The 11249-nt window shown below is 42.5% G+C and overlaps 1 long non-coding RNA gene across 1 annotated transcript in view; it reads left to right on the forward strand.

Moving 5' to 3' along the window:
- LOC141986007 (uncharacterized) overlaps positions 1-10891 on the forward strand; it is a 30696-nt gene extending 19805 nt beyond the window's left edge. Inside the window, exons 2-3 of the long non-coding RNA XR_012639099.1 lie at positions 9306-9584; positions 9917-10891. This is a non-coding gene — a long non-coding RNA (uncharacterized LOC141986007). The remainder of the gene's footprint in view (positions 1-9305; positions 9585-9916) is intronic.
- The last annotated feature ends 358 nt before the right edge of the window (positions 10892-11249 follow it).

The raw sequence follows: 11249 nt of genomic DNA on the forward strand, positions 1-11249 counted from the left end.
CTAAATTAGCTGTTACCACTCAAGAAAGAGATCTTGGAGTCATTGTGGATAGTTCTCTAAAAACATTCACTCAATGTGCATTGACAGTCAAAAAAGCAAACAGGATGTTGGGAATCATTAAGAACAGGATAGATAATAAGACAGAAAATATCATATTGCCTCTATATAAATCCATGGGATGCCCACATCTTCAATAACGTGTGCAGATGTGGTCGTCCCAGCTCAAAAAAGAAATATTGGAATTGGAAAAGGATCAAAAAGAGGCAAGAAAAAATATTAGGGGTATGGAACGGATGCCGTGTGAGAAGAGATTAAGAAAACTGGGACTTTTCAGTTTGAAAAGGAGACGACTAAGGGGGGATATAATAGAAGTCTATAAAATCATGTCTGGTGTGGAGAAAGTAAACAAGGAAGTGTTATTTACTCCTTCTCATAACACAAGAACTAGGGGTCACCCAAATGAAATTAGGTTTCAGAGTAGCAGCCGTGTTAGTCTGTATCCACAAAAAGAAAAGGAGTACTTGTACTTAGAGACTAACAAATTTATTTGAGCAAAAGCTTTCATGAGCTACAGCTCACTTCATTGGATGCATCTGATGAAGTGAGCTGTAGCTCACGAAAGCTTATGCTCAAATAATGTTGTTAGTCTCTAAGGTACGACAAGTACTCCTTTTCTTTTTGCAAATGAAATTAATGGGCAGCAGGTTTAAAACAAAAGGAAGTATTTTTTTCACACAACGTGCAGTCAACCTTGTGAAGGATGTTGTGAAGGCCAAAATTATAACAGGGTTCAAAAAAGAACTAGATAAGTTCATGGAGGATAGGTCCATCAATGGCTATTAGCCAGGGTGGGCAGGGATGGTGTCCCTAGCCTCTGTTTGCCAGAAGCTGGGAATGGGTAACAGGGATGGGTCACTTGATGATTACCTGTTCTGTTCATTCCCTCTGGGGCACCTGGCATTGGCCACTGTCGGAAGAGAGAATACTGGGCTAGATGGACCTTTAGTCTGACCCAGTATGGCAGTTCTTATTGTCGTATGGCCAATAGTTGGGGCTTTAGCAGCGCCATCCTTAGGATTTATGGGGCCCATTGCAGTATTATTAAACTGGTGTCCCTATTTCCAAAGGCAGCCCAGGCTCACATGTATATTTTAGATAAGGGTGGTCTTTTGAAGGATTTATTTTAAAAACTATATATTTGAAGATCCAAGCATGTAAGGCTAAAGATGAATACTCAGATCGTGCATCTAAAAATCTGTGCAAGAATTTTTTGGAGATATGATTTTATAATCTTCAGCAACACACTAATGAAATATTTTTAATGCAAATTTTAAACTAAGGTCTCCTATAGACTAACATGTTCTGAGTAAATATTACAGTAATGCACAACTGTTTGTGTCAGTAAATTCAGAAACTGACAGTATATACCTGGGGGTTGGCAACTACCTGTTAAATGGCTTCATTACCACTTGAATGATTCTTTAACAATTTCAGTGGTGTGCTAACAGGTCTGGCAGGCTGGAAGGCTTTTTCAATTTTAAGTACTAGATCCCCTCCAGAGGAAGACTCCCCAGGCTGCAGCAGCCAGCTGTGGTGGGAGCCTGTAGGAAGGGTCAGAACAGGGATAGGAAGAAGCGGGAGGGTAGACACTAAGACTCAGGGATGTCCCAAATTTTCAGGTGCTCTACACTGTGTATGCTGCATATGCTTAAAGATGGCCCTGGGCTTTAGCATGGGACTTGGGCTGATTGCCCAGTGGGAGCAGCCACCATTTTGTAAATGAGTATGGGGGTCAGGTGAATGGTTAACATGGACTGAAGGAGGGAGAGAGGTGGGGGCTGGAGACTCAAAAAGTCTTCTAGCTTACATCAGCTTAAAATGGCTGCTGCCAGGGGGCATCCAGAACAGAAGCAACCATGGAAGTATAGCATAATAATAAATTGTAAAGATATGTACTTACATGCTGAGGTTCTGTCATATTTATGGGCCCAACGTGTCAAAGGTGTTAACATGACCCTGTCACAGTTAAACATTAAACCATTTGAATTGGGGTTTGGTATACAGAGACCTCAGTCTGCTTATACCATGGCAAACACACCATTAAACATTCTTTTTAAAATTAAAGATATAGAAAAGAAGCGGGGTAAAAAGGTTAAAGCATTTGAAATGTAAGGAATTTTAAGTCTTTAATTTTAACAACATCCCTTGTTCCCTGTACTTTTATCTGACTGTTTCTTAAATGGTACTAAAGATGGCAATAATCATTTTAGCAGAGATGGGCTGGAGCTGTTGTTAAAGTACAATCCCATTTCCTAGAAGACAAAACAAGACGAACATACACAAGGGGAGAGAAAAGAACAGCAAAGACAGAAAATACAGATTCTGCCTCTAGCGTTGAATGTCATTTGCAACCTCATTGCTGGGAAAAACACATGCACAGCACATGGTCTTATCAGCCACTCCAAGACCTGGCAAACTTGTGCTGTTTAGGGGATTACTTTTGGTTGTGGCTCTGGTCACAGGGTTACAATGGTGTTGAAAAATAAACAGTCTTGGTCGGCTTAGCCAGATTCTTATTAAACAGAAGGAAAAAGGAGAAATTGGGAAAAGAAGAAATAAGGTGGGAAAGAAAAAGGACAAAGTCCCACATCCCAGGTGGGATTCAGGATTGATCCAAAGTCAGGGGCTGCCCCACTGGATTTATTCCCTGCTCTGGCCCTGTCTGGTCAGGACATCTCTCAGGATCAGGACAATGAAAACCCACTGTCATTACAGTAGATTCTGGGGTCCCATGACATGGTGGGAGTGGCAGTCATGCTGGTTAAGCTTGCTTCTTTCCTGTTCACCCATCTACCAACCAGCAGTTGTTGTCAGACAGCAGCTTCTTCCTTCCATCCATCAATTTCCTCCACCCACTCCACCCCAAAGTCTCTTTCTGAGGACCTCAAAAGGAGGTGGAATAGCCATCCCCCCATTATTTTGTCCCCCAGTTAGGCCTAATCTCTGACACATCAATTCTGGTTCTGAGTCCCACACGTCTCTTGTTTACCAGGCATGATCTTAACATAGTCCTTGGACTATATCAGGAGGCCATTTTGTTCAGGCTGTCTCCCTTTTGCACCTTTTCCCATCAACGTCTCTTGTTATAGGTATTGTGACATTTTATGAACTTTTACTCACTTTTCACAGCTGAGCTCAGAAATGAGGTAAATGTATATGCCTAGTTTTTACAACAGTTCCCTCAAGAGATCTACCTCCTCAGTCCTGGCCAGGGTTTCTAGCTGGGAATTGGGCTTGGTTGCTGCATGGCAGGAATCTCTCGCCATCCACCTGGCTGGTGTCAGGCTCCTGAGGCCCAAAGAGGTCCTGTCTTTCTGGGGACAGTTCTTCACTGGCAGCCTCATGCTCATCTTTTAATGAGTCTTGATGGTCATCCTTGGGAGGGAAGGCAGGGGGTAGAAAGTAGGCAGCAGGGATCTCTACCTTCCTGGGGTGGGTGGCAGTGTAATTGTGTAAAATCCTATCCAGCTACTCAAAAAATGGGTAGGTCACATTTCCACAGTCAGACTTTTTTCTGTATGCAGTGTTGTTGTTTTTCCTGATATTCCTGGTTTGACTATAATCTGTTTTTTTTTTCTTTATCCGCCACTAGTTGGCATCCCGGTTGTTGCCCCTCTCAGTCATCTGCTCTGCAGTGTCAAAAACATTTTTATTCTGGTGGCTGACCAAAAGAGCTTTCTGCACCGATGCTTATCTCTAGATGATGAGGAGATCCAGGGTCTCAGCTCATCTCCAAGTGGCTGTTTGATGCATGTTGTAAGGCTTCTGGAGTAATATTGCAGCAATGTTGATCTACTCAAATACAGGAGCAAATGAGCATATTGTGGGCCCATGCCAGTTTTTAAACAGGAGAGGGGACATCCAATCAACTTGACACCAGAATAGGAGGGTGCACAGGTAAACAGACAGGTCACTAGCAGTTGCCCACAAAGCACTGTGGGATACCAGTTGGACTCCCAAGTAGTGCACAGCAGTGTTGTGTGTACACAAACAACAGACAAACTAACTCAATTCTCAGCAAACTTAGTTCAGTTTGAAAAAGGACTCCAGAATCTCCAATAAATATGGAGTTCTATGATGAATTTCATCATGTGTATGCAAGTGTTTTCAAACTGGATTCACTTAACCTAAACCTCCCCTCCTGTGTAGACAAGCCGTGTGTAGTTTCTTATCTTAGTGCAGAGGAAGAGTGTCTACATGGGGAATAAGTGTAGACTTGCTACCTAATCCGCACCAATTACTCTGGGTAGTTTCCCCATGTAGACAAGCCCATTGCCTCTGTTACAGCAAGAGTGTGCTCTCCTTTCTTGTGTTGGGTATTATCTTACTTCACAAACAATCCTCTTGTAACTTGCCAATATTGACTAAGGCTGGCCAGAAAACAAGAATTTCATTTTGTGAAACATATTTCAGTGTGGACATTTCTTCTGTTATGCTGCAAAATGAAAACAAGACCTTTCAAAAAATTTCATGAAAAAAACCCTATACATAGAGAGAGAGAGAAGACAAACAGTGGCTTGGTGGTTAGAGCATTCACTTGGCTGATTGCACTAGGAAGTTGAACCTGGATCTCCTGTATCCCACGTGAATGCTTGAATCACCAAGACTATGGGAGGTGAAATGGGATGTCTGATTTTAACTATAAATTGTATCCCAAACCTGAGAAACCAATTTTTTTCCACAAAGACTTTGAGTTTCAACATGACAGCATTTTCAAACCAAAAGAAAATTAGTCTAAGAGTTCCTGGCCAGCACTACTGTTGATCCTTATGGGCCACATAAGTAGCTGAAATGGTGTTTTTGATAGAATCATAGCATCATAGAATATTAGGGTTGGAAGAGACCTCAGGAGCTCATCTAGTCCAACCCCCTGCTCAAAGCAGGACCAACACCCACTATTCAGTCTTCCTCCATCTGCCATTCCTGGCCAGCTGACCTCCATTCCCATCCTCTGGGACTTTGATGAGGAAAGTGTTCCCAATAGTGTTTTTTTTTCCCTCTTCCCCACCTGTAACTTGTCCCATTGTATTTAGGTTCCTGAATCGTGTAGGTGCTTTTGAAAAGCTTACTCTGTAAACTGTCTGTGGCATGGACTGTCTCTTACTATGTGTAAGGACAGCCTCCATCACAATAAGGCCCTGATCTTGGTTTGAGGCTTCTAGTCACATGCATTATCATGATAAGAGGTTTAGAAAACCTGACCTATGAGGAAAGATTTAAAGAACTGGGCATGTTTAGTCTTGGGGAAAAGAAGACCTAGCAGGGAACTGATAACAGTCTTCAAATATGTTAAGGTCTTTTATAAAGAGGACAGTGATCAATTGTTCTCCAGTGAAGGCAGGACAAGAAGTAATGATCTTAATCTGCAGCAAAGGAGATTTGGATTAGATATTAGGAAAAACTATAAAATAGTTAAGCACTGGAATAAGCTTCCAAGCGAGGTTAAGGAATCCCCATCATTGCAAGTTTTAGAGAACAGATTAGACAAACACCTGGTCCAGGATGGTCTTGGTTTGCTTGGTTCTTCCTCAGCTCCCGGGCAAGACTAGATGACCTTTTGAGGTCCCTTCCAGTCGTACATTTCTGTGGTTCTATAATAATATCTTCCTTTCAGCTGTATGAGTAGTCAGTGCTTAAGAGTGACAATTATGAATTGATGGCAAGAGTAGCGAAAGAAAAAGCTGAGAAAATATGAGCAAAATTCCAATGAAATATTTTCAGTGTTGAAATACAAGTAAAAAAAAATGGGTTCAAAAAGCCTTACTCACACAACTAATCCTTGTTGTCTGTAGGCAAGGACTGGCCTGTCTCCCAAGATTTGTGAGAGTGTTGGGTCATCCTTCAGGATAGGTTGTAGATCCTTAATAATGCATTGGAGGGGTTTTAGTTGGGGGCTGAAGGTGACGGCTAGTGGCGTTCTGTTATTTTCTTTGTTAGGCCTGTCCTGTAGTAGGTGACTTCTGGGAACTCTTCTGGCTCTATCAATCTGTTTCTTCACTTCCGCAGGTGGGTATTGTAGTTGTAAGAATGCTTGATAGAGATCTTGTAGGTGTTTCCTGCTGTCAGGGTGCCAATGCCTGAGATGATGGGGTGCCCAGGATTTCCAGGTTTATGGATCTTGGGTAGTAGATAGACTATCCCAGGTCGGGGTTCCAGGGGTGTGTCTGTGCGGATTTGATCTTGTGCTTTTTCAGGAAGTTTCTTGAGCAAATGCTGTAGTTGCTTTTGGTAACTCTCAGTGGGATCAGAGGGTAATGGCTTGTAGAAAGTGGTGTTGGAGAGCTGCCGAGCAGCCTCTTGTTCATATTCCGACCTATTCATGATGACAACAGCACCTCCTTTGTCAGCCTTTTAGATTATGATGTCAGAGTTGTTTCTGAGGCTGTGGATGGCATTGTGTTCCGCACGGCAGAACCACTAACCCAGGAACCTATCCTTGCAACAAAGCCCGTTGCCAACTGTGCCCACATATCTATTCAGGGGACACCATCACAGGGCCTAATAACATCAGCCACACTATCAGAGGCTCGTTCACCTGCACATCCACCAATGTGATATATGCCATCATGTGCCAGCAATGCCCCTCTGCCATGTACATTGGTCAAACTGGACAGTCTCTACGTAAAACAATAAATGGACACAAATCAGATGTCAAGAATTATAACATTCATAAACCAGTCGGAGAACACTTCAATCTCTCTGGTCACGCAATCAGAGACATGAAAGTCGCTATCTTACAACAAAAAAACTTCAAATCCAGAGTCCAGCGAGAAACTGCTGAATTGGAATTCATTTGCAAATTGGATACTATTAATTTAGGCTTAAATAGAGACTGGGAGTGGCTAAGTCATTATGCAAGGTAGCCTATTTCCCCTTGTTTTTTCCTCCCCCTCCCCCCTCCAGACATTCTGGTTAAACTTGGATTTATGCTGGAAGTGGCCCACTTTGATTGTCATGCACAGTGTGGGGAGAGTGGTCAGTTTGGATGAGCTATTGCCAGCAGGAAAGTGAGTTTGTGTGTGTGTGGGGGGGGGGGGGTGAGAAAACCTAGATTTGTGCTGGAAATGGCCCACCTTGATTATCATGCACATTGTAGGGGGAGTGGTCACTTCGGATGAGCTATTACCAGCAGGAGAGTGAGTTTGTGTGTGTATGGGGGTGGGGGAGTGAGAAAACCTGGATTTGTGCTGGAAATGGCCCACTTTGATTTTCATGCAGGTTGTAAGGAGAGTGGTCACTTTGGATAGGCTATTACCAGCAGGAGAGTGAGTTTGTGTGTGTGTTTTTTGGAGGGGGGTGAGGGGGTGAGAGAACCTGGATTTCTGCAGGAAATGGCCCACCTTGATTATCATACACATTGTGAAGACAGTGGTCACCTTTGATGGGCTATTACCAGCAAGAGAGTGAGTTTGTCTGTGGGGGGGCGGAGGGTGAGAAAACCTGGATTTGTGCTGGAAATGGCCCAACTTGATGATCACTTTAGATAAGCTATTACCAGCAGGAGAGTGGGGTGGGAGGAGGTATTGTTTCATGGTGTCTGTGTATATAATGTCTTCTGCAATTTCCACAGTATGCATCCGATGAAGTGAGCTGTAGCTCACGAAAGCTCATGCTCAAATAAATTGGTTAGTCTCTAAGATGCCACAAGTCCTCCTTTTCTTTTTGCGAATACAGACTAACACGGCTGTTACTCTGAAACACAACCTAAACATCCCATGCTTATGAATGTATGAGGTTTCCAAGAAACAAAAGCTTAAGCAACCAGTGAAATCAAGGGGTATCTTTTACTACAAAAGGATAATCTGGGAAGCAGAGAACTGCTAAGAAGAGTTATAATATCTGACTGGAGACACTCTTGAGTGTATATTCAGAAGGAAATGGCAGAAGGAAATGGCAGAAACAAATGTGAAACTCTTAAGAAGGCAGATTCAAAGGAATGCAGAACTTTTTTTTTACAGAGAATTGAAGTTGATTATTGTCCAAAACACTACTGTAAAAAAAAAAAGGAAAAGAGTAAATTATTTAAAGTATTGATAAGAATGATAAAATCTCTGTTTTTATTGCAGTAAAATTTAAGTGTCAAATTGAGATTAGAAACCAATGTACTACAGATCTTTTTAAAGGGGAAAAGAACAAAAAGAGAACCTTGGCAAGGACAAATAGAGTGTTTTAAAGTTAATGCATGGTGAAGAATTGGAATAGTGGACAATATATTATATATTTAAAAAGCTGAGATGTAATTAAAAGTCGAAATGATGAATGAGTGTCAAATAACACTGCATCTCATTTGAACAGTAATTTTTGTGATTAAGTGCTAATAGTATATAAATCTTTAGGGTGAAAAATCCATCTTTTTACAGAATGATCATTTGGAATTAGATACCAATTACTAAAAGTAGAAGAGAGATTAAACAATTATTGGACTCTCCAGTTCCCTGCACTTAGTGTGGTCAGACTACAAAGTGGGTGCAAAATGCTACCATTCTGATGTGGCCGTGATTTACACCCCGTTTCCACAGGTATAGTATAAATGACTGCACAAAGGTGCAGATCAATGGAGAATCAGGAGCAGTAGCTTTAAAAATGGACCAGATTATCCCCTTCACATTCCACAAATGAGAAACCAACTCAGGTGATCAGAAATATGAGGTTCCAGTTGCATATCTTTCACTGCATCATTCGATCAAGAGGAGTTTGCCTCCAGCTGGAGTTTAAGGAGGTGCAGATCCTACCACCAGCCCCTGCTGTATGGATCACTGTCCTCATGCAGAAGCATGCTGAGGATCTGCACAGGGGAGAGGTATGCCTTCATGGAACTTCTTATTCATGGGTTCATAGAATCCAAGGCCAGAAAGGACCTTTGCGATCATCTAGTCTGACCATCCCCAGGCCATAGAACTTCCCCAAAATAATTCCTATAGCAGATCTTTTAGAAAAAACATCCAATCTTGATTTCAATATTGTCAGTGATGGAGAATCCACCACGGCTCTTGGTCAATTGTTCCAGTGGTTAATTGCCCTCACTGTTAAACATTTATACCTTATTAGCAGTCTGAATTTGTCTAGCTTCAACTTCCAGCCATTGGATCATGTTATACCTTTCTCTCCTAAATTGAAGAGCCCATTATCAAATATTTGTTCAGATACTTATAGACCCTTAACCTTCTCTTTGTTAAGATAGATGGAGTTCCTTGAATGTATTTATCACTGTAAGTCAGGTTTTCTAATGCTTTTATCATTCTCAGGACTCTTCTCTGAACCCTTTCCAATTTATCAACATTCTTCTTGAATTGTGAACATCAGAACTGGACACAGGATTCCAGCAGTGGTTGCACCAGTGCCAAATACAGAGGGGAAATATTCTCTCTACTCCTGCTTGAGATTCCCCTGTTTATGCAGCCAAGGAGCACATTAGCCCTTCTGGCCACAGCATTACACTGAAAATTCATGTTCATCTGATTATCCACCACATTCCACAAATCTATTTCAGAGTCACTGCTTTCAAGGACAGAGTCCCCCATCCTGTAAGTATGGCCTACATTTTTGGTTCCTACATCTATGTATATTGCTTGCATGTGCCCAATTTTCCAAATGATCCAGATCTCTCTATGTTAGTGGCCTGTCCTCCTTTTTATTTACCACCTCTGCCCCAGTTTTTGTGTCATATGCAAACTTTATCAGTGATGGTTTTATGGTTTCTTCCAGCTAGTCATTAAATAAATAGCATGTGCTCAAGAACAAATCTCTGTGGGACCCCACTAGAAAAACACCTGCGAACTAATGATTTCCTGTTTACAATGACATGTTGAGACCTATCACTTAACGTGCTTTTAATCAATGTAATCTGTTATTGCAGGGTCACAAACCAAAACTATGGCTTCTAAAAGCTGCAGATAACCAGAGATCTGCACAGAACTGAAGGATCTGCCAGAGACCAGGGCTGACCATGTGGTCTCTGTCTCCATATCTATTTATGTGTCTATCTATCTCCCTCTCTGTTAGTCCTCACACAGTGTTTATAAAGTGCCTATAATTGTACTATTCGGGCAAGGTGTAAAAGCACTGGGAGCACTGCCCAGAGGAACTCAGGGTTCTCCATTCCAATCTGGGTATTATCTGGGGTCCTGAGCTTGAACATTGTGTTGGTGCTCCATTCTGTTCCTAGATAAACATGGGGACTACAGCTTTAGGTCTCCATAATTTGTCTTGAAAAATGGGGGAATTCTAAGTCAAATCCCAATTTCAGCCAAATTAATCCAATGGGGCTACTTTGGGCCTGAGTCTGGCATCCATACTCACATTGGGTTAGATTGTGACACGTACATCCCTTACTCAACTCCTCAGCTATACAAGGGAATAAGAGGGAATAAGGCCTCCATCACTCCCCCACATGGCCCTCCTTCAACTGAGACTCTGACTACAAGGTATGGGGAAGGAGAACAGGGCTGTTTGGTTGGTACTTTGTAAGCAAATAGGTTTAGAAGGGGGCAGAAATAGACAAAGAAAAGGAGGAATCTTAGCTCTGCCTCTCCTTACTCACCACCCAGAATGTCTGGCCAGGCAGACAGTGAGAGAATAAAATGTTTCATGAAAAGAAGGGGAAAAGTAATTTATGGCTATGCTCTTCCCCTTCCTCAGGACCTCTCATGATATCTGCAATTGTTGTGGGCTTTTATTAAGTGTCTTTATTTGTGATCTTTCATCATTCTGTCACTTTTAACTAGTTTTATATGAATCTTAGGTATTTTCATTTTTCCTGCTTAAAATGTAAGTTTTTTGAATGTTCTAGACCAGTGTTTCCCAAACTTGGAATGCCGCTTGTCCAGGAAAAGCCCCTGGCAGGCCGGGTCAGTTTGTTTACCTGCTGCATCCGCAGGTTCGACCGATTTTGGCTCCCACTGGCCGCAGTTCGCTGCTGCAGGCCAATGGGGGCTGCGGGAAGCAGCACAGGCCAAGGGACGTACCAGCCACCGCTTCCCGCAGACCCCATTGGCCTGGAGCGGCGAACTGCGGCCAGTGGGAGCCGCGATTGGCCGAACCTGCGGATGCGGCAGGCAAACAAAATGGCCCGGCCTGCCAGGGGCTTTCCCTGAACAAGCGGTGTCCCAAGTTTGGGAAACACTGTTCTAGACAATTTACTTTGCTCTTTGTCACATATTATTGTGGGTGATTATTTATCAGTTTTTACC

Source organism: Natator depressus, chromosome 4, assembly GCF_965152275.1.
Source record: "Natator depressus isolate rNatDep1 chromosome 4, rNatDep2.hap1, whole genome shotgun sequence".
NCBI classification, from domain to species: Eukaryota; Metazoa; Chordata; order Testudines; family Cheloniidae; genus Natator; species Natator depressus.